This window comes from Capsicum annuum, chromosome 1 (genome assembly GCF_002878395.1).
Source record: "Capsicum annuum cultivar UCD-10X-F1 chromosome 1, UCD10Xv1.1, whole genome shotgun sequence".
Lineage (NCBI taxonomy): Eukaryota > Viridiplantae > Streptophyta > Magnoliopsida > Solanales > Solanaceae > Capsicum > Capsicum annuum.
Window position 1 is genome coordinate 242,016,186 of NC_061111.1, and position 21,954 is coordinate 242,038,139.

General features: G+C 35.4%; 1 pseudogene; it reads right to left on the reverse strand.

Moving 5' to 3' along the window:
• Positions 1 to 208: 208 nt before the first annotated feature.
• On the reverse strand, positions 209 to 18,376 carry LOC107862444 (annotated as a pseudogene).
• Between the last annotated feature and the right edge of the window lie 3,578 nt (positions 18,377 to 21,954).

A 21,954-nucleotide genomic window follows, 5' to 3' on the forward strand; every position in this document is an offset into this window, starting at 1 on the left:
AATTTATTAAGGCATTATTCTCATATGAAATTCAATCAGTAAGGATCACTCAGATCCGTCTAACAGTTGGGAGTTATTTGAGACCTAGATATACCTCAAACTAACTCATGAAATTATCAAAGAGTTATATTTCACTACATGTGGGCTTGGAACATGGCGCTGAAGTTAGTTTGGATTTTAGGGGTATTACAGTTCTTAGTTCAGGTAACTAGTACAACCTTAACTTCCAGACCCTTGGAATTTCTGAGTTGACAAGTGTATCCTGATCACTTGAGCTGCATTGCACATACAACTCTACCAGATCTCTACAATATCTAATTGTAATTTCTTCCAAGTGCTTGGGCACAGAACAAGCTCCACCATCATTGAAAAGACATGTTAAACTTGGACATTCAGAGATATCCAGTTGGCGTAATTTAAAAATCTTAGACCAAATATTGACCGAATCAGAAACACGCTTTAAATTTTTTACGAAATGGAGGTCGAGACATTCCATATTTGGCAAAAAGTCAAATTGTCCACTTCCTCCTTCCACTGATCCGTAAGAACAAGAATAGCTTTGTATGTTAAGTAATTTTAATCCATTAAAAGTGTTGTATGCAATAAACTTCCTGAGACCCATGCATTCGTTCAAGTACAAATCTGAAGCAAACTGCAATATGCCTGAGAGCTCTCCATTACTGAAAATTTCACACTTGTAGACATTTATCGCCCTTATTGACGTTGTATGGCACATAAATTAAAGTTTTACCAACTTCAATGAGAAATCCTTTCAATCTAGTCATCCAGGTGTAATCTCTATTGAAAAATGATGAGCTATCCACTTTAATAGAAAGATAAGGCAGACTGCGTAGAGATGATATCTCATCAAAAGAAGTCGCTCCAAAAGAGCTATGCGATAGATTTAACATTTTAATGCTAGGCAATTTGAGGAAAAATCCTTTGTTGATGATCTTCAAATCAGCATCAGCAACAAGCATATCTAATAGTCTCAAATTTGTTAACTTGTCCATTCCTTGCGGCAGACAAGGTAACACTGTATTATAACAATCAAGCACTTGCAAATTGTGAAGATTAGCAACAGGTGGCAACTCTTTCAACTCAAAGCAACTTTGTAGTATTAGAGCACGTAGTTGACATAAACTATTGATAGAAGAAGGCAGTTTCTAATACTAGTTAGACTCATATTCAAAACTCTTAGAGTTGGAAATGCCAAAAAGAATTCCTGGGGCATTTTCTCAAGGGGTTCATTGTCTTGCAAAAGTAAAGATGTCGTCTTTGGACATTTCGTGAAGCTATCAGGTAGACATTCAATTTCATTGCTTTAAAAAGATATTCACTTAACAGAAGCTGATATTTTAACATGTGATATCTCAGTCAACCCAATTCCAGCTTGAAAAACAGAACTGTGTTCGTCCCCAAAGGTACTAGCTATCCATTTAGCAACATCACAGGACCATGTCATGCATCTTCACACAATCCATAACGTGCGCTGTCACAATCTCTATCTTATCGGCTTCTAGCAAGCAGGCATCTTTTAGAGTCTCAATAAATGTGATTCCCCTGTCGTAGGCTTGTTCATATGTGTCATGTTCACCGAGGATCCCCTCTGCCCACCAGCAATGTATGAGATCATCTATCGGAATAGTCGCTGGATATAAGAAGCAATATAAGAAACAACTTTGAATGTCACCTCTCTTTTTGTTCACGTGTTTGCTTCTTTGCTCTGGGGATGATTCAATATCCTGAGATTCTAAAGAATCAAAACTCCACTTGATGACCATGTAAACTTTTTTCTCTACATCTTTGTTATGAGGTTCGGACATTCTAAGTGATTTCAAAGCATCTTCCCAGAGTTCAACCCTTGTCCTCCCTCTCATAGATGATCCAATAACAGTGATGGCTAGAGGTAAACCACCACACTCTCTTGCAATTTCCTTTGCCAATGGTTGAATATACTCTAGATTGGCAACATGTCTCGCATTTTTGACAAACAGTAGCCAAGATTCATCCTCTTTAAGTGTTGATATGTTCATTTTTGTGTTTGTTTTCATTTGCTTACAAACACCCAAAAAATGAGAAGTTAAAATTACCTTGCTTATGGCTGGATATTCAGGTTGGGGCACACCTATATGATCCAAATTTATAGCTTCCCAAACATCATTTAGTATGAGAAGAAAACTCGTTTCTTTCTTGAGCCTTTGATAAATTTTGTTGGCTATGCTTTCCACACTTGCCTCGTTATCTACCTGTAGGTTTAATCTACTGGCAATTTGTGCTTGAATCTTTCTTATGTCTATTGGCAGTTTGGGCACTGTAACCCATACCACAACACTAAAAGACAGTTTGAAACATGACACATTCTTTAGGAGCTCATTGTTCAGATTCTTCACCAATGTAGTTTTCCTAACTCCTCCGGTACCCCACACACCAATGATGCTTACCTGAAAGGATTCAAATACCCTAAGAAAATACCTTACCCACAAGTGAAAGATGCAACAATGGTCACATAGAAGAAAGCTAGAAAACTAGAGAAACAAAGATGTAGGAGGCTTTGATCATTTAGTCATAATTTCTTGATCTCAAATTTGTGAAATTAATTATAACGCCTGGTAAGTTTCTAGGCTCATAATTTCAGAAAATAACGGGCTTAAAGTTTGTTAAATTAATATTATTGCTATTTAGTTCTTGGTTATTTATCCTCCCAAATTTAATATTTTTTAATTTAGAATGAAATAATGCTTCGGTTGAAAATATTATATATACTCCGCTTAACCCAACTTGCTTCAGTGAGCGAGCACCCATTGCATTTTTCCTCTTCACACATTCCAAAACACTGGTTACGAGAGACCGTACAAATGATTGCTAATACTGGCATAACGAGGTACAAACGATTAAGGAGTAGTTTAAAGGACTACAAGATACCCTATTAAATCACCACAATTGGGCATAAGAAAAGTCAGTCTATTGAACAACCTAAAAGAAAGAATTAGTGATCTAAGCTACAAATTTTGGTGATTGTTTTTCTGCTTCACAGTTGTACGATAATTAATTTTGTGTTAAATTATGACTTGTTTCCTCTCTTTTTCCTCAATCACACACGTTTTAATTCAAAATCTTGTTCTGACTTAACTAAGGAGAATGTTGAGACTCACTAAGTACTGCTAGTGGCAACGGATGCTCTCTTTGTGGAATATATGTCAATGTAGACACAAGTTTCATAGAGGAGCAAACTACTATGTATGCCGCTTTATTCCAAAAGTTGATTTGGTGAGTTCCTCTCTTGATAGTGAAGTTTATTTTCATTTAGTAAGACAGTTTTAATATTCATTTATCCATCATTTGTTTTGGGGATCGGCAGGAAATCTATGTCTTGTGCACGCCCCTTATATTTAAGGAATTATTTGGAGTAGAGTAATTGATCAAAAGGTTAAGTTGTTTATGTTAACTGCACGTTGGTTATGTGATATTAAAATATAGGTTAGAATAGTCTAGTTGTTTTGCTGGATCAAGTACCAGATGTCAATCACGGCTTGACCAAAAACTGGTCGAGACATCAATCTCAATTTAACCTCGATAGCAACACCATATTTGTAATAGGAAAAAACATCATTTAGACTGAAAAACATTTGGACTATAAAATCTGATTAGAATGAATTAGTGAAATTAACAACTATCAAATCATAAAATATTTAGAATTAAATCTTGGATTAGTTTCAACATTACCTCATCATCTTCCAAAAGTCGTAGGAGTATGTTGAGATTCCTTGTTGCTGCAGATTGGCCTTCTATTGATGTTCCGGGTATGAACTCAACTTTTTTCATCTGGTTGAGTACCGCTGGCATATATCAGAGCAATCAAGGATATGTATGATGGAGCGAAAACTAAGGTGAAGACGGCGGGAGGAGACTCAGAACATTTCACGGTCCGGACAGGGTTGCATCAGGGATCTACTCTTAGTCCCTTTTTGTTTGCAGTGGTGATGGATGTGTTGACGCGGCGTATTCAAGGGGAGGTGCCGTGGTGTATGCTTTTTGCAGACGATGTAGTTCTGATAGATGAGACTCGAGGGGGTGTGAGTGACAAATTAGAGGTGTGGAGGCAAACCCTTGAGTCAAAAGGGTTCAGGGTGAGCAGAAGCAAGACAGAGTATGTGGAATGCAAGTTTAATGACGTGAGGCGGGAGAATGAGGTAGTAGTGAAGCTGGAATCACAGGAGGTAGGTAAGAGGGAGAGTTTCAAGTATCTCGGGTCCGTGATCCAGAGTAACGGTGAGATTGACGAGGATGTCTCGCACCGTATTGGGGCGGGATGGATGAAGTGGAAGCTCGCGTCGGGGGTGCTGTGTGATAAGAAGGTGCCGCCTAAGCTTAAAGGCAAATTCTACAGGGTGGTAGTCCGTCCGGCCATGTTGTATGGAGCGGAGTGTTGGCCAGTGAAGAACTCCCACATCCAAAAGATGAGGGTGGCAGAAATGCGGATGTTGCGCTGGATGTGTGGGCTGACTAGAGGGGATAGAGTTCGGAATGAGAACATCCGGGAGAAGGTTGGTGTGACACCGGTGGAGTGCAAGATGCGGGAAGCCCGATTGAGATGGTTCAGACACGTGAAGAGGAGGGGCATGGATGCCCCGGTCCGTAGGTGTGAGAGGCTAGCGTTGGATGGTTTTAAGCGGGGTAGGGGTAGGCCGAAGAAGTACTGGGGTGAGGTGATTAGGCGAGACATGGAGCAGTTACAGCTCACCGAGGACATGACCCTAGATAGGAAGGTCTGGAGGACGCGAATCAGGGCAGAGGACTAGGGCCAGCCTGAGTCGCTAGTGTAGGGAACTACGTGGTGGGGGTTTATTCCTGTTAGGAGTCCGTGTCCCATGTTTTATTATGAATCTGTGTGTTTTCCTTTGTTTTAGATTACTTATGGGTGCCATATTTATGTTATGTAATCTTGTAACCTTGTGCTGTGCTTTACTATGTGTTTGTGTGGTACCGCGTGTCTTGAGCCGGGGGTCTATCGGAAACAGTCTTTCTACTTCTTCAGAGGTAGAGGTATGGACTGCGTACATCCTACCCCCCCAGACCCCACCAGGTGGGAATACACTGGGTTTGTTGTAGTTGTTGTTAATTTTCTACCACCAAATTGGATCCAAAGTTTTCTCCGACCTCTATATAAGCCTGCATAGTTGATCTCGGATGCTCTGTGATTGAGTGGAATTTCTAAGCGAAGGCTGCATTTTGGACAACATTTATATGAAAGCGTCTTAGCTGCCGCAATGAGTTCTTCCATTGATTCCCATTCTTTCGACAGCTTGTGAACATCTTCGATCCACTGGATAACATATGGTTTTGGCTTATAGCCTTCTCCTCGGCTCCTTCCACCTTCTCTTTGATCTCATCTCTAAACTTTGTTAGCTTCTCCATTTCTTTCCTCACAATTTCAGTTTTTGATGAGAAACAGACAATATTGTCAATCTTAGGATAGATGCATTTAGAAACAAACTATCCCACCTCAACAACAAAGCCACCTACAGCATTAATAAAGTATTTCCATCGAAAAACTGTTGAAGCAAAGAAAGAAAAAAGTGCTTCTAATCAGAATACTAATGATGCTCTCAAAGATTATCAATTAAAGCTAAACTGAATACTTCTTTGTTTAAGGCACAACTTAAGGAAATCATTAATCAGTTTTATATTATTGTTGTGGAGCCTCTTCAATCTTGCTCAGAAGGGAGAAGAATGATTCCTTTTAGAACTACTATAAACTTTCGATAACCATTCTTTTGCACTATAAACTAGAGATCTCTGGCTCGAGTTCCTTAATGGAGTAACTCCAAGTAGAAAACACTGTGCATATCGGATGGTTGAGATTAAAAAAGAAGAAGAATTTAACCTGTGATGAAGTGATAGATAAATAATTTGCACAGGAACTTTATATTTTATTTTCCTTCTTTATTAAAGCAGAATTCCAAGAAAATCTTCATTTAGTTATTAACAGTTGTTGTGGAGCCTCTTCATTCTTGTTCAGATAGGAGAAGAATGATTCCTTTTATTTTATTTTAATAAAAGTACTTTAGGCAACCTTTATTTTTCCAACTATTTAATTGACATTAATGTATAGGAAGGAAAAGAAGAAAAGGAGTGTTGCCAGCAAGAGACTTTAATCGTTCCCTTTAATCGAGTGATCTTAAATTTTCCACATGGAAAGCTGAAATTAAAGTGTTGTCAAGAAAAGGGAAGGGGTCGTTCATTTTTAAACGGAGGGACTATATTTCTTCCATTGCAGAAATGCTTGTGTTTTTAAAATTTCTGTTTTGATCATTTCATTCTAAACTTTTTTAATAGAATTATGTCATTATGTTTGTCTTCTCTGAAACGCAAACTTTAGATGTTGAACCAATCAGATTCAAATCTTTGGTTCCATTTCTGATTTGAATTAGCGTAAGATAGCATAAAGTCGTCTGCTCTAGTCCAAACGAAATGACAGAAACTGAGAAATTTTTTAAATACTTACATTAAATGTTAGCTATGATTTAAGTCCTTTCAAATTTATCTCTGCCTTAAGTTAATCTATCCAACTGGAAGAGCATATCAGATCTGAATGAAACGATGGCCTGCCTAACTCAAAGAACGAAATCAGTCTTTGACGTATGGCTTCATATTCAAATACTTGTTGAAAAGAACCGTATCAGTCTTTGACACTCATAGAACAACTGGAAGGGCGGCTATGCTTCATGACTCAAATAAGGAAAGAACCAATCACTTGGTATCAAATCTCATTCAATCTGCTGTCACATAATATGAATTTCATCAACCAAAATTTATTTCTTAAGAACCAAATCAGGAGATGTTAATTAATCTTCTGTTGACTATTTTTATCTCTCATGTGCTTTTGCAGAATAAATAGATTCTTATTGTAGTTCTGAAAGAAATAGAAAGCACTACAAAGTTTAAAAATCATCTCCTTATGATGGATGCTACAAGCTCAGCAAAAGGAACTTTTCAGGACACTTTTGCATATCAGATAAATGGTACAGTTTTTCATTTTCATTACTTGACTGGGGAAGCTTTATTGTTCATCGTCAGTGCATCGACTAGTTTCCAAATTTGAATACAGAAGAAAGAAGAAACTACTTGGTCCCCTTTTCCATGTCAACATGCTTGAAAATCACGAGCTTCACTTTCTCGTTTGGGACAAGGAATAAGGGATGATTAATACTGAGATTAATTTTAGGATGAGTTTATCCTATGTTTAGTTGGATAAAATCATAGATAACATCTCTCAAGATTTGTCCAACAATCTTGGAATAACTAGTGTCGGAATAACTTGTTCCCAATCAAACTAGCTCGCTGTGATAGGTACATTTTTTGTGTGGGATTGAATACTTGAAGTGTGTAATAGATACAAGGATCAATTGAAGTATGAAAAAGTTAAAACCAACTTTAAGAGATTCTTTATGTCTTTGGTCTTTATCTTTAATTAGCTAAATATTGTCTTTGAAGCGTTCTTCATTTCTAGTAATTTGAAATCCATAAATAGAACCATATATAAAATTTGCTACTAGGTGTGCATATATTCATATGAATTATGACAATTTTGGGCTCATAGGGCTTTAGTGTGGTAGTAGCGCACAACTTGGTTAAGGGTAAAGGGGAAGCTCAATATAATGCGTACATATTGAATATAGTAGCAACAAAATGGTATGACTCAAAACCAGGGAAACTCCAGTGCACAAGTTATGGCAACACTTATAATAGAACAAATGATGATCATACTTTAGAGACAAATTAAACAGGACCAATATCTCCTTTCCCCCCTCTTTCTTTTGCTTTTCTGTTATTGGAACAAGAAAAAACAAAATTTAGGTCTGTTGAAAGCTATGCCACCCGTAGTCAAGCTTGAAGTTCACACTTTAATAACAAACCGAGAGCAAATCTTCAAGCTCTATGATACAAAACTTTTTATGTCCATGAAGTTCAGAATATGGACCAAAGAAATTCTTGTGTTACTTCAGAAAAACAAAAAATACAATCATGTCTCAAGAATAAAGTATTGCATTTCTTCTTTTCCTTTTTATATGTTTGTTTTGTCAATTAAAATAAATTGTATTTGCCTTAAGTTTTACTTATTCTATTTGCCTTCGTTTTTGCTACTTTTTACTTTGCTCTCAAAATTCTTCTATAAACAATGAAGAAAAAATCAGTTTAATAATCATCTTTGCGAGCATCATATTTTTTTTATTTTTTTTTCAAAAGGTGGCAAAGCCACCAAAAATATTAAATTAATAAAGACATGTTTACATACACAAATGCTTAATAGGCCGCAGGTGCCTAAGAAGCCCAAAGATTAGGCCCAAAATAGCCTAGCCCACTACAAAAATAGGCAACAATGTTCAGGAAAAAACAGAAGGGGAAAGTCCCAAATTCTCAAAAAAGGAAAGGTTAAGGAACTGATCTTCCTCTCCGATGGATGGCAAATCGAGAATGGAGATGAGCCTAGCTTCAATGACGTCCAATTTGAATGATCCCGGGCGTATAGCTACCCCTAGTTACAGGATCTGTCATGGAAATAGAGTTCAAAAAGCTTGGATGGATTTCACATAAGACACCAACATGTCTCACAGGTGCCATCAAATCTAGTCCCATAGAAGTCTTCTTCGTCTCTCGGAAATATTTCCATTAGGATGCTATTTTAGAAGGTAAATATTTAACCCAAAATCACAGGAATTAGGAGTTGTTAAGTCTTTAAATTTTGAGTTATCAACTAATTGTCTTCTCCAACAGATTGAGCTTCAAATGAAGCTAATACCACTGTTTAGAAGAAGATTTCATAGTTAATTCCTTATTCCTCAAAGACTATGAGCATCAATCATTAGCAGGTATGCTTGAGAACCTAATTTAACTTGAATCACTACATTTCTCAAATATAAACTGGGTCTTGAGCTGATAATTGGTTGTGGTCGTCAATGATGTTATTCCGAAATGAATTATGTGAAAATTCTGCATCTGACGTTGCAATTGTATTCCTTGTTTGTGGTGCTACTATGATTGCATTAGAATGGTTGTCTATGCGTGCCTTTGTGTTTGTGCCTGTTTTGACATCTCCGTATTCGAAGATTAGGAATCTGCCTTTTTTCCATGTTAATAATCCTTCTTCCCTCTGATGGAACCTCCTAAAAATGATTAAAACTTTTGGTACCTACAAAATGAACACCCGGGTTAGCAAAATAATCAGCAAGTTGATTCCCTTCTCTGTACACATGCTCCACCATCACTCCACCTCTACTTCTTAATTGATTAAAGCTCTTCACTTCCATAGCAATAGACCAAGGAATCTCCCAAATGCCGTATAACACATTCTTCATGATTAAGGAATCAGTCTCCATAATTATAATTACTGGAATAAAATGTCTATTAATACAAAGTTCTAAACCAGCTTTCAGGGCTTTTGCTTTAGCCAGTAGATTAGAACCATCAGGCAGCCTAATAGATTCTGCATAAAGGAAGTTTCCTCAAGTATCTCTGACACAAAATCCACTAGAGCTAGGTTCCGGATTCCCTTTTGCTACCCTATTAGTATTACACTTGTAGTAACCTGCCTCCGGCACTCTCCATAGAACAATCTTAGTTACAATAGCCGGAGTGTATTCCTCTAAGAACTTTACAAGATTAGGCCAGTGATACGGAATATTAGACATCCATGGATATCTACACCTAGTCATGAGACATACTTATCTATTAATCTCTCCTATAGTCTTATGAAAGGACATCTTTTCTCCATGCTTATGGGCATTTCCTCTTTTCCACAATTGCCAAATAATAAGAGCAGGCATTGCTTGTAGAATTGGCTTTAGCTTTGGAGAAGAATCCAACTTCCACCATTTATCCAAAACAACCTCCAACTTAAAACCAGAAATTTGAAATCCAACTGCCTCGGCACATGTCTGCCAAACCTTTTTAGCAAAAAGTGATGAAATGAAGACATGATTAATGATTTCAGGCCGAGAAATGTTGCAACAGTGGCACCAAGCTTCCTCTAATAACTTTATTTTAACAAGAATTTCACCAATTGGGACCCTTTGTTTCAACAATCTCCAAAGAAAAAAAGACACCTTTAAAGGAATTCCTTTAATCTAGACGTAAGGGGACAAAGTATATGTTTCATTTTTTTGTCTCACTTCCTCCCAAGCACTGGTAACAGTAAATTTTCCAAACAGTGAATATCATCCACCAAGGCCTATCCCATTCTTCAGTAATCTCCAAACAGTGAATATCATTGTGGATTTGATCAGTTATTTCTTGAGGGAATAATTCATGTATTCTACCAATATTCCAGGTTCCATTTTCCATGAGTTCATTAACCTCCTCTATAGAAACATCTAGTGATAAGATAGGGGAATCACATAATGTAAAGCACCCAATTTTGTCCAATTATTATACCATCCACTTGAATGCCCACATTTAGGTTCCCACCAAAATCTTCCCTAGCTTCAAGCATGTATTTCCAGAGGTGTGAACCTCCCTTCCAACTACTAGTTGAGGCCTAACCTCTTGCAGTATTTATTCCACATAAAATTGGTCCACATGGATTTTGTAGTCCTGAAATTCCACCATAACTTAGCAAATAGTGCTTTAGATACATCAAACAATGATCTAAAGCCAAGGCCGCCTTCTTCCTTTGGAAAACACATCATGGTCCGAGAAACCCAATGTTTGTACCTACACCCTTCATTGTTACTCCAGAAAAACCTTGCAAACAACTTATGAAGATCATGAATAACACATTTAGGAGGACTGATAGCTGATAGTAAATAAATAGGAAGATTTTGTAAGACATTATTAATCAGTATAGCCTTACCACCATAAGATAGAAGCTTTCCCTTTCAGGCTTGAAGTTTGTTCTTCACCTTGTTGATGAGATCTGAGAAATGAGACTTCCTCTTCCTTGCATGACCAATAGGACACCCCAAATAAGTAAAAGGAAATTTTCCTTTATTAAAACCAGTAATCTCCTCAACCTGTTGGCTGATTGTGCCATTGGTCTTATGATACCCATAAAAGAAACTCTTGTCCTTGTTGATTTTCTGGCCAGGTCGTCTTTCAGTGTCCCCCAATATGTTCATAATCATATGCAAAGATAGTTTATCACCAGAGGAGAAAATAATTGTGTTATCAGCATAAGGCTAGATGGTTAAGAGAAGAGCTCCATTTTGGCATACCGTAACCTTTGAAATCATCATTAAGGAATAGAGAATTCAAGCCTCTAGATAGTGCCTCTACAGTAATAATGAACGAGGCTGGAGAAAGAGGATCCCCTTGTTTCACACCCCTACTAGAGTGGAAAATTTTTTGAAGCCTGTCCATTAATCAACACTGAGTACCAATGGTTGGACAACAATCTCCAAATCCTATCCACAAAACAGCTGTTAAAACCCATCTTCTGAAGAACTTTTAATAAAAATTGTCAAGACATTCTCATATGCTTTGGCCATATCAAGCTCTTAATTACTACATTGGCAGACTTGCCTTTTTTTCTTTATATCAGTGATTATCTCCTGAGCAAGTAAAACATTCTCTGAAATGTTTCTCCCTTTAACAAAACCAGATTAGTTTTGAGATATAATTAAAGTAAGGAATTCCTCAATCCTCTTATGAATAATTCTAGAAATTACCTTATTCAAGAAGTTACTCAAACTAATAGGTCTCATGTCTGTGAAGGAAGATACTCTTTCCTTCTTAGGCAGTAAAACCAAATTAGTATGAGTAATTGACTTAGGTAAAGTATAACCTGAGAAGAATGATCTCACTATCTCAAACACATCAGCAGCAACTATGTCCCAACACTTCTGAAAAAAGAGTCCATTAAGACCATCCGGACCGCTAGCACTATCCCCATTTAATTCAAATGCCACTTTCTTCACTTCATCCATGGATGGACAAGAATTTAACTTACTTTTATCATTATCGATAATAATCTCTGGAATCCACTGAAGAAGATTCATATCAGATGAGCTAAGTCCACTGATGCTGAAAATTGATTTTCAAAGAATAAGAGGGCCTCCTTTGCCACCAGTTTATTACCCTCAACCCTTTCACCATTAGCTTTTTGGATTCTGTTAATAGCCAGCCTCTTCCTCCTACCATTTACAAGATTGTGGAAAAATTTTGTATTTCTATTACCTTCAGAAAACCATTCAATCCTTGCTTTTTATCTCCAATATTCCTCTTCATAATGCAAATATTGCTTCATTTTTGCTTGTGTCTCTTGAAGAACAACCCTGTTTGAACAAGTAGGAAATTCTTCAAATAATTTCTCTTTATTTCTCATGATGTCCTCCAAGATAACCAATTGCTTAAAAATATCACCAAAACAAGCTCTACTCCAATTAGACAGAGCCAACTTTGTTTTTTTCATCTTCTATTTAAATTGAATAAATATGTCAGCATTTGCGCTAGCTATTCAATTTTCTCTAACCACTTTCATAAACTCCTCTTTTTCAGTCCAGAACTTGAGAAATTTAAAAGGTCTAGATGTCTGTAGAGCATGCGCCCCCACAAGAGAGAAGAAGGGGTGCATGATTAGAACCAGTTCTTGACAGATGTTCAACTTCTAACATACCAAAACAATTTTGAAACTCTTGGTTGCTAGCCATTCTGTCAAGTCTCTTGAATATGCATTGTTCATCAGCCCTACCATTCCACCAAATATAGGGGCTACTCTTGAAGTGAATGTCAAATAATTCACAAGAATTAAGGCAAAAAGTAAAATCTTCATATTCCGAGAAATGAACAGGAAGTCCACCAATTTCTCCTCTTCATTCAAAATAACATTGAAATCACCTCCCACCAGCCATGGATGTCTCATATTATTAGATAAATAGTATATATCATCCCATAAATCCACTCTTTCTAAAGCATCACACTTGGTATATACCAAAGTGACAATAAAAAATTTACCACTTTCCAGAAATTCTTACTTCAAGGATATCTGTTGGTCTGAATTAATTAGCACCTCCACATTATCCATCCTTAATAAAAACCCAAATCTTCCCATTTTGATTATAATTAGCATAGTGCCTATTGTGATTTGACAGACCTAATGTTCCAAACAAGTGTTTCAAACATATTTAGAGTTAGGTTTCACACCCCTTTTTGATGGAATCCTAGATGGTCGCAAACTTTCACTTCCTTTTCTCTTACCTTTTTTGCTTTTGGCTTGAGCTTTTGGGGACACATCTGCATTTTTCAAAGCTTGATCCATAATCAGATTACTATCCCTTTCTTCCTTATCTTCAATACGCTTCTCACTGTGTTCTTTATTCTCATAAAGCTTTTTCTCTTGAATCTGATTAGTATTGTGTCATGCAGGACCTTGGTTAGAGATGACAAGCTATAGGACCTAATTGGCAGAGCATTAGATACTATAGCCAAAGAGTGATCCTGTTGTTGAACTGCAAGCAGCTGATTAATGTCCTCATATTGCTCCAAGGTGTCACGTACTATATAATACTGTAATCAAATCACATTTTTTTTCTTTACCTTAAGAATTATTCAATGGATATATTTTTTAATACTGTAGGTGGCTTTGTTGTTGAGGTGGGAAAGTTTGTAGCTAAATGCATCTATCCTAAGAATGAAAATATTATCCGTGTCTCGACAAAAATTGAAAATCTAAGGGAGGAAATGGAGAAGATAACAAAGTCTAGAGATGATATCGAAGGAAAGGTGAAAGTAGTTGAGGGAGAAGGCTATAAACCAAAAACAGATGTTGTCAAATGGATCGAAGATGTTCAGAAGCTGGAGAATGAATGGGAAGCTATGCAAGAAAGCATTTATGCAGCAAAGACGCTCACATATAAATGTTGTCCAAAATGCAGCCTTCGCTCGGAAGTTTCCACCCAAGCACAAAATATCCGAGATCAACTTTGCGGTCTTAAACAGGTCGCTGAAAGCTTTAGATCCAATTTGGTGGTAGAAAAATACCTGGTGAAAAAAGTTGAGTTCATCCCGGGACCATTGATTGAAGACCAGTTAACAGCTACAAGGTATCTCAACAAACTCCTATGACTATTGGAAGAAGATAAGGTAATGTTGGAATTAATCCAAGATTTAATGCTAAATATTTTATGAATTGATAGCTGGTAATTTCATTAACTCCTGTCTAATTAGATTTTATAGTCTAAATGTTCTTTTCACAAAAGTAGATTTGTTTTTTCCTATTATAAATGGGTGGCGCTACCTCCTTTCTTATGGATATTAATTATAGATTAATGTAATACCTTAGTATTACATGCCTCACATGTATTTAACACAAACCAGTTTTTCATACATGCGTTGCATTTACATGTCAAATTATGATTTTGTTAAATAATTCTCCTGCGGTCCCAATTTCTATGAATGTATTTAATTGGCACGGAATTTAAAAGAAAAATAGACTTTTGAAACTTGATTTAAAATAAGCCATAAATTTTTTGTTGTTATAAATTATTTCATAAAGGGTAAAATGAGAAATAAATTAAAGGCTCAAATATGTCATCGAACAATTAAAAATGGTTCATCTATGTTATTGTTATAAGTTTGGCTCATTTATGTCAACCTTTTGAAAATTTGGTTCATCTATGTCACTGCTATTACAGAAAGTTTCATTCGTGTCATTATTTTGTAACGATGACTTTACAACACCATTTGTCCATGTGCATCTTATCAGAGGTCCTCGTCACCAAATCTAAATCAATTAGTAGCATTATTTAAAGGTATACACAAAAAGGCTTCGACAGGAGGGTCCTATTATCCCCTGTACTGATTAAAATTGTATTTTTGACAACTTTACTGCCTACTTGACACACACGTGTGCCTACGTGGACCCTTCGGTGTGTTGTGAACGTTGTCAAAAATATGGTTTTAATTAGTCCAGGGGTAATAGGACTCTCCTAAAGTTCAGGTATATCTCAGCCTTTTCGTGTAAAGTTCAAGGTGGAAATAGAACATTTTATCTTATTTAAAATCAAAATTAAAAATCAGATTCACTAAAATAACATTTGACCCACACTGTTAAAATAAAAATTGAGCTCATTAAAAGTAAAAATTGAGCTCATTAAAAGTAAAAATAAAATTCAGACCCATTAATTTTGTCGAGTTTTAATTTAATGGGTTCAATTTTTATTTTGGTTCAAGTAATATTGATTGATTTGGATTGGGTGACGTGTACTTCTAATAAGTGTCCATGTGTAAAAAATAATTTTGCAAAACCACCATTGCAAACTAATAACGCGAATCAACCTTTTTGTAATAATAGTGACATAGATGAGTCAAATTTTTAAAGGTGCTAATATAGATGAGCCAAACTTATAATGGATGATACAAATGAGTCCTCGCTTCTTTTCTTCCTTTTTCAAAGCTTGATTTTAAAATTCGACGTACTGTAAACATGAAATATTTCAAGTGAATAATATATAAAGAGACTAGAAACATTTAGAGGAACTCATATATAAAATTTGGGATTATTTAGAGAAATTTGAGTTGGTCGGATTGAAAAAAAAAAAAAGAGAAAATGCTCTATTACCACCTTGAACTATACACAAAAAGGCTGAGACACACCCAAACTTTAGGAAGGTCCTATTACTTGACTAATTTAAACCGTATGTTTGACAACCTTAGTGTCTATGTGGCACAACACACTGAAGGATCCACGTAGGCACACGTGTGTGCCACGTAGACACTAAGGTTGTCAAAAATACAGTTTTAATTAGTCCAAGGTTAATAGAAGTTCAAGGTGGTAATAGAGCATTTTCCCAAAAAAAAAATGTAAAATATTCTATAAACAGTTGTTACAAATGTATACAATATTCTATTCATACAATATCACAACATAATATATACTGTACCACACACCCTTGTGGTGGGCCCTTCCTAGGAACCTGCATATAGTGGGAGCTTCAGTGCACCGGATTGCCCTTTTTTACTACATAATATATACTGAGTGATCAAAGCCTCTTAAGTCCTTGTTTCTCAAATTTTCTAATTTCTTTTATATGATTATTATTGTTGCATCTTTCACCTGTGTGAATGTAAATTATTTTTTTAAAGTATTTGAATCCTTTCAGGTATTAATCATAGGTGTGTGGGGAGCAGGAGGAGTTGGGAAAACAACATTGGTGACTAATCTGAACAATGAGCTCCTAAAGACCGGTGTGCTAAGTCGTAAACTATCTTTTGGTGTTGTGATATGGGTCACCGTGCCCAAACCGCCGATAGACATAAGAAGGGTTCAAGCACAAATTGCCAGCAGATTAAACATAAAGATGGATAGCGAGGGAAGTGATCGAAGCATTTCAAGCAAAATTGTGAAAGGCTTGAGAAAGAAACGAGTTTTCTTCTCATACTAGATGATGTTTGGGAACCTATAAACTTGGATGATTTAGGTGTGCCGCAAGAAGCAAGGTAATTATAACTTCTCGTTTTTTGAGTGATTGTAGACAAATGAAAACAGATGTCAAAATGAAGGTATACACATTGGACGAGGATGAATCTTGGCAACTGTTTGCCAAAAATGTGGGAGATATTGTCAACCTGGCACAGAATCATCCATTGGCAAAGGAAATTGCAAGAGAGTGTGATGGTTTACCTTTAGCAATCATTGTTATTGGATCATCCATGAGAGGGCAGACAAGGTTCGAGCTCTGGGAAGATGCTTTGAAATCACTTAGAATGTCCGAACCTCATAGCAAAGTTGTAGAAGATACGGTTTACAAGGTAATCAAGTGGAATTTTGATTCTTTTGGATCTCAGGATATTGAATCATCCTCGGAGCAAAGAAGACAACATGTGAACAAGAAGAGAGGTGACATTCAAAGATGTTTCTTGTATTGCTCCTTATATCCATCGGCTATTTCAACAGATGATATCATACATTGCTAGTGGGTAGAGGAGTTCCTTGGTGAACATGACACATATGAAGAAGCGTACAATAGGGGAATCACAATGATCGAGAGATTAAAGGATGCCTGCTTGCTAGAATCCCATGGGATGGATTCTGCAAAGATAAACGATGAGGTTCGTGATGTTACTAGATGGATAGCTAATTACTTTGGGGATGAACACAATCCTGTTTTTCAAGCTGGAATTGGATTGACTGAGATATCACATATTAAAGTATCTGCATCTGTCAAAAAAATATCTTTCGCAAGCAGCAATATCTCTCATCTACCTGATAACTTCATGAAATGCCCAGAGACAACAACTTTACTATTGCAAGGTAATCATCACCTTTGGGAAATTCCCCATGAATTCTTTTTGGCATTTCCAGCCCTAATAGTTCTGAATTTGAGCCAAACAAGTATTAGAGCATCGCCTTCTTCCATCAATTGTTTATATCAACTGCGTGCTCTAATACTAAAAAATTCCTCCAATTTGAATGAGTTACCACCTATTGGTAATCTTTGCAATTTACGTTTGGTCGATTGTGATAAGACATCATTAAATTATCTGCCCCAAGGAATTGAGAAATTGACAAATCTGAGGCTATTGAATCTGCCTGAAGCTTATTTGAAGGAGATCATTTGCCAGGGATTTTTCCTCAAATTTGCTAGCATTGAAATGTTAAATATGAAGGGCATCTGTGTTGGATCAACTTCTTTAGATGAGAGGATCACCAATGTGGTGGAGGGAACTGGAGTGGGATGACGACAACTTCAAGTCAAATTTAGAGAATTGCTTCCACTGATCATAGTTAAAGTTGCTTCCGTTGCATTTTCTCAGGTAATGTGCTAATAAACTTTCAGATTTTTCAATGCTTTAATATTGTCCTCTAGCATCCTTTTTTTAGAAATAATTTCGATTGATCCCTTTTTTTTTTCTTATTTTCAAAAGGATTTAATAGCTTTAATGTTTTGGATTAAATGCATGCTCAAATTATTTAACAAGAAAGATGTGTTCGATATGAAGGAAAATGATTTTAAGAAAATGAGGAGACAGTGTCTCAAATGGTCACTCAATTTTGTTTTATAATCCAATATTCGTTGGATTTTGTTGAGATTCCTTGTTGCTGCAGATTGGCCTTCTATTGATGGTCCGGGTATGAACTCAACTTTTTTCATCTGGTAATTTTTTACCACTAAATTGGATCCCAAGTTTTCTCCAGCCGCTATAACCTGCACAGTTGATCTCGGATGTTCTGTGATTGCGTGGAGATTTCTGAGTGAAGGCTGCATTGTGGACAGCATTTATATGAAAGCGTCTTAGCCGCTGCAATGATTTCTGGCATAGATTCCCATTTTTCCTCCAGCTCGCGAACGTCTTCGATCCACTTGATAACATCTGGTTTTGGTTTATAGCCTTCTCCCTCAGCTACTTCCACCTTTCCTTTGATATCAGCTCTTAGACTTTGTTATCTTCTCCATTTCCTTCCTTAGATTTTCAATTTTTGAAGAGAAACGGACAATATTTTCAACCTTAGGATAGATGCATTTAGATACAAACTTTCTCACCTCAACAACAAAGCCACCTACAGCATTAATAAAGTATTTCCATTGAATAATTCTTAAGGTAAAGAATTATATATGATGCTCTTAAAGATTATTATTAAACTGATTTTTTTCTTCATTATTTATATAAGAATTTTGAGAGCAAAGTAAAAAGTAGTAAAAAAGAAGGCAAATAGAATAAGTAAAACTGAAGGCAAATACAATTTACTTTAATTAACATAGCAAACATATAGGAAGCTTAGGAAAAGAAGAAATGAAATACTTTATCCTTGAGACATGATTGTATTTTTTGTTTTTCTGAAGTAACACAAGAATCTATTTGGTCCATATTCTGAACTTCATGGACATAAAAAAGTTTTGTTTCATAGAGCTTGAAGATTAGCTCTCGACTTGTTGGTAAGGTGAGAACTTCAAGGCGGCCTACAGGTGGCATAGCCTTCAACAGACCTAGAATTTTATTTTTTCTTGTTCCAATAGAAGAAAAGCAAAAGAAATAGGGGGAAAAGAGATATTGGTCCTGTTTAATTTGTCTCTAAGGTATGATCATCATTTGTTCTATTATAAGGGTTGCCATATCTTGTGCACTGTAGTTCCCCTGGTTTTGAGTCATACCATTTTTTTTTGCTACTATATTCAATACGTATACATTATAACGACTTCAACTGACACCAAAATCCTCGAGCATCAATGGAACACCATCTGAAGCTTAGTGGATAATGAGCTTCCCTTTTACCCTTAACCAAGTTGTGCGCTCCTACTACACTAACACCCTATGAGCCCAAAATTTTTATAAGGGAAAAGGCTCAAATATATCATCAAACTTTGAGAAATGGCTCATCCGTGCTATTCGTTTAAAGTTTGACTCATTCATTTCATTGTCATTACAAAAAAGGCTCATTCATGTCATTTTTTTTAACAGTTTGGTTTGGTATTTTTTTGCAAAATCATTTTGTACACGTGGCCAATAATGATTGGTCCATGTCATTAATTAAATCAGCCAAAAAAATTTTAAAAGTCCTCATACAAAAATATCAACTTCTCCGGCCAGAATACAATTACATTAAACTTTCTATGTATTTGTAGAGAGATTGTTCATGTAAGAGATAACTGATCTTTCTAGAGTATGGGAAAAACGATCTTTGATTTCAATTATCATTCAACTAAGTATTAAATCAAAGTTTAGATAAGCTTCTAACTTGTTTATGGGCAGTGTAGGTAGTTCATCGATTTTCAATTTCTTCGGAGTTGTCGAACACAATTCTGCAAATCTCAAGACTAATTCAAACAAACAAACATCAATTGTTTCAAACAACGAATCAATTAGTTACAAAGTACAATTTTTCAAAATTTTCAAAAAGTGTATTTGAAGCAGTTTTTTAAATTGTACTTAAAGGAAAAATCAGAAGAATTCAATGGTCGGTGAAATTAAAGAGGAAGAATTAAAGAATATTTCAGCAAAATCAAATTAAACCTGAACTTGAAGTATCAAATGTATCAGAAATTTGTGAGTCGTGGAAACCATAGTTTTGATTTCACCTTTTAGAAGAAAATTTTTAGATTTCATCTTTGGCTTATTTAATGACGTGGGCAAATCATTGTTGGCCACGTGTACAAAATGATTTTGCAAAATACTATCAAATCGGTTGGTAAAAAAATGGCATGAATGACTTTTTTTATAACGACAATGGCATGAATGGGCCAAATTTTAAACGAATGACATAAATGACTCTTTCTCAAAGTTTGATGGCATATTTGAGCCCTTTTTTAAGTTAATTTGACTAATGTTAGAAGCAAAATTGAATTGGATTAATTTAATATCTTAAATTAAAAAGTAGATATTCAAAAACTATAGAGTAAATAGTTTTAGGGGTCGTTTGGTAGAGTGTATTGGAAAATATAATGCATGCATTAGCCATTAGTTAATGTGTACCATTAGTACCCTGTTTGGTAAGGCAAGCATTAATTATACATTGAAGTGTGTATTAGTAATACACACCATTTTCTATGTATTAGTAATATAGAGAGTTTTAACGCATGCATTAACTTATTAAAATGACCTTCATACCCCTCACGTTCCCTCTCAAAATATTTTATAATTTTTTTTCCGCCATTTTAGTTTTCAACAGTGAATCTTCTCAAAACTTTTCACAATTTCTTTTTCCACCATTTTAATTTACAACAATGAATAGTTGATTTAAATAACCGCAACATATTTTTTCTTTGCTTCGAGGGTCTTTAAAAAGATTTAAAAAAAAAATAATCTTGAGACTATTTCTTAATTTTACATCTTGTATTTTATTTTTGTTTCAACTATGTTAATCCGTCGGCATAACATTTCATGAGTGAAGACGAAGGTTTTGCAATTAATCTTAAATCTCTATATACTAGTTCAACAATACTAATTATGTTTGAGATGGCAAAAGAACTTTGTTGCAAAAAAAATGTGCAAAGTCAAAGAAAGGTATTTTTGTAAACAAATACTTCTTTTATAGAAATTGTGTAAGATATATGATTTCTTATACATCAAACCAAACAATGTATAAGAAATAATATATGCACAAATAATATTAGCATTACTTATTCAAACATTACTAATACACAATATTCTGCATTATTCTTACTAGTTACAATTCTACTCATATTAATATGATGAAAAAATATGTCAAAAAATGTCAGTTAAAGTTCATGCAGTTTAACTCTCGAAAAGCAAAGCGTGACCAGTAAAGTGAATGGGGGAGTATTCACTTTTCCATTAATAATCCATAAAAAATATATATATATAACTAAATATTTTCTCTATTCCTAAGTAAGTGATATTTTTAGCTCAGACACACCCTTTAAAATATTACTCATTTCTATTAAAAATAAATGACGCAATTTTACTAACTTATCCGTAATAATTATATTGAGAAAAAAAAATGAAACACATATACTTAATATCCAATGTACAATTAATTAGACTTTAACATTTCATAGGATTATGTCGATCATGCATGCAATTTCAACATACAGATGTATATTGTATTGTTTACAAAATGGAGGAACTAAAAAAACGAGGAAAACAAATGCTCAATTAGCCGTTAAAGGGAGAGTAATAGTAATATAGAAATATAAACACACGAAATATTACTTAATTAATTGGTTATCATAACCAACAAGAATCCCTGACGTTTCCGCATATTTATCACTCCATCGTCAAAATATATCTTCCCAGTCTTCTGAAAAACAATTCTATGTCAATAAGCTATCGGATCCAGCATTATAACTGAGTCCTACTCGTCTTCGTAATTTTAGCTCTTTGCTACTCTATTCAAACCCCATGAACATTTCCTCATAAAAATTTTTAACATAATAAAAATGTAATACCCATATTAGACTTAATTTAGTTCAGTTTCTAGTGCTTGCATAAGAGACTTAGAACCTCAAAATTTAGCTAAGTGTTGAAGACTTAGCCTTATTTTGACTTCTTAACATCGAG